The sequence below is a fragment of the Macrotis lagotis genome, chromosome 1 (genome assembly GCF_037893015.1).
Source record: "Macrotis lagotis isolate mMagLag1 chromosome 1, bilby.v1.9.chrom.fasta, whole genome shotgun sequence".
Taxonomy (NCBI): Eukaryota; Metazoa; Chordata; class Mammalia; order Peramelemorphia; family Peramelidae; genus Macrotis; species Macrotis lagotis.
In genome coordinates, this window is record NC_133658.1 from 291261132 (window position 1) to 291264209 (window position 3078).

The following is a 3078-nucleotide window of genomic DNA, read 5'->3' on the forward strand; positions in this document are numbered from 1 at the left end:
ATTATTAAGTGTCTGAGGTCATATTTGAACTCAGGTACTGCTGACTTCAGGGCCGGTGCTCTATCCACTGCGCCACCTAGCTGCCCCCCTACACACTATTTTCAAAGGCATTTTGATCTGTAATACTAAAAACAAAGTTACAAAGTAGATTTTATACTTATTGCCCTTTAAATCCACCTACCCAAGAACTAGTTCCCTGACCAGAACTTGGACTTAGGTCACAGTGGGTGAAAGCTCTGAGTCCTGGTCCCTAAATCAGGAAATCTCTCCAGATTCCCATAGTGAGAGTGGGGAGAGGAGAGTGGAATCCCAGAAGAAGAAAATGTGATAAAGCATTTTTAAGGTACTTTCCTAAGATGAGCTTCCCTTATAGAGGTGGGATAGGTAAAATTTAGAGAAATACCTCCTCTGGGTGTAGATAAAAAAAACCGGTTAGGCTGGTAGAGGCAACTCTCCTGAGGGAGAGACCACTAGAAGGAAAGATAGCTCAAGAGAAGAACTTTTAAAAAGAGCAGGCGTTTCCCTTCCCAGGTGGCCTATTTCAGGTAAATAACCTGTCTGCAACTTAGCCACATGTCTTCTAGGGAAGCCCAATTCTCCCATTTTTCTAGTCAAGAAAACAGAATTGAAAACAAAAGGCATCTTTCTCCCTTAAGGAGGAGAAAAGATGGAGGAGGAGGAGTTGGGGTGGTAAACCAAAACACAAAGAGAGACAACCTACAGAAGCCATCTAACAGCTGGAAAAAAATTTCCTGCTGGCTTAAGTTTGCTAATTACTGAATTAGTTGCAGATTTCCAAGTTTCTCTTGATCTACTGTGTAGCACTGAGACCAGGCATAGGTTGGTTGATGGGGCTCCTCTGTTTCTGCTCCTGACTGGCAGCAGGCCTTGAATAGCTGGAGGGTCCAAGGCCTTACATACAGGTGGAGAGTTCTCTAACTTTGGGATAGGGGGTGGAAGAATGCCTTGCCCATAGTAAAAATGACCCCTAACCATTCTCTCTGTCGTTTGCATCTGAAATGGCAGAAAAGAGAAAAGAGAAAAATAACATCCTTTAGTGAGACCAGTCCACTTTGGTTGCCAAGTAACCAATGGAATTCCCCATCACTCTAGAGTTTGCCTAGGCCTTCAGAGGGCTCCCCTCAGATTTTCTAGGCTTCTGGGAGGTTGGTCAGGGGGATCAAGGACTTACCTTGGCTAGGAGAGAGTTTCCTTGAATGGATCATCAAAATTTTGGGGTTTGCACCATCATAATATGGGGGTTGGTACTGGTCTGAGAAGGAATTCACATCCCAGGCAATTTGGCCTGTGCTGGCACAGCGGACTGTGAGTTGGGAAATATTCTAGTAAAAAGGCATCTGACATCCTTCCTTGATATAGGGAAAGAGGAGGAAGGAAGAGAGAAGAACAGATCTTGGACAAATAGTTGTGGGTTGAGGTCAGATGTTGGCACCACCAGAAAGACAGACCTTCTAATTGAGTTATATAACATGCTTGTAAAAAGGATTTTTGTTTAAAGAATACTCCTAGTGCTAGAAGCACTTGACTGGCATTTGCATAAGGTTAAAAGATGATGCTATTCAGTATATATAAGATAACAAACACATAGGAGACCAAAGGCCTTTGGTTAGAGGTAGGAGACAGGGGTGGTAGGACCAGTTATAGTTAGAATTCCTAGTTTTAGCAAGGAACCAGGAAGGACACTCAGAGCAGATCTGAATGGGACCCCATCATATGCATACACATAGAGGGAGCTAGAGATGGGATTTGAATCCAGGTCCTTTGACTATAAATCTAGTGTATTTTTCATTATATTGAGCTGGTCCGAGGGACCTGAGGGGGCTCTGGGGGAGGGGCTAGATCAGAAAAATAGTTTAAAATGGGACAGATGAACAATTCACTATACCAGAAAAACAATGAATTTAAAGATTCTCCCTCTTCCCTCCCTTCCTCCCTCCAATCCAATCCCCAAACCTTTGAAGTAGCCTTTCCTGAAGGACTAAGAGTTTCCTGAGCAGCTGCTATGCCTTTTCATAGGATCATAGGACTGAAAGGGACCTTAGAGCTTGCCCTATTCACCCTATGACCTGTGGATATAGATCACCAAGATCATCTCCCACTTTTATTCTGTGATCTTAGAATTTAGAATTTGAAGGGACTATAGGGATCATGTTGTCCAACTCTCTCATCTTGCAGATGAGAAAATGAGATCCACAGAGAATGTTGGAACTTGTCATAGATTTACCTTGGCAAAGCCAGCCAGAAAGAAAACCCTCTCCTTGCCCTCAAGGAGTTCAGAGTCTAGTACAGGAAATAGAACAAGACAGGACAATGAGTCTGTCTAATATGATATACTTTAATTTAGAATTAACTATTTCTGATCTATATTTCTGATCAAAAGTTGTTTGTAAGTCTGGAATGTTTGCCTCTACCCTCCATAAGGTCTCTAGATAAATCTGAAGGCAGGTTTTGTCTGTGTGAAGCAGTATAGTCCTCCTCTAATTTGTATCAGCAAGGTTAGCTTTCAGGTTGTGTAAACACAGTAAAGGCCATCCTGAGAAGGCTGGAAACTGTCCTGGTTATCCAGATAAGAGACTGAATAAATTTTTATCTTTATGACATTTTGGTAGGAGACAGTAATCCTGGGGCTAATTGTACCTTTGTCAGTTCTGACATAGAGCACACCTTTATAGATGGGTAAGATAAAGTAATCAATGAATCTTTATGTACAAATGTGTAACCTGATTAGTTGGCTGCCAAAAGTTTTATGATCCTTTGTTAAAATTCTATAAATATTGATTATTCAGGTAGTTCTGCGTTGGTATTCATAAGGATGCCATCCACCCATGGGTTTTGGTAAGATTCTAGAGAATTAAATTTCATTTATAAAACTAACTTTGTTATTTCATTTTTAGCTTAAGGAAATTATGGTTAACAAGTCCTAATGCCCACTTCCATCTCCCCCACCCCGCTGCAGTACCTTTTGTAGTAGATGGTTGAGTCACCTCAAATCATTCTGTTAAAGCTGTATCTTGAAGGGAAGGGAAGGAGGCATTTTGGGTAACTCTACTGCATCCC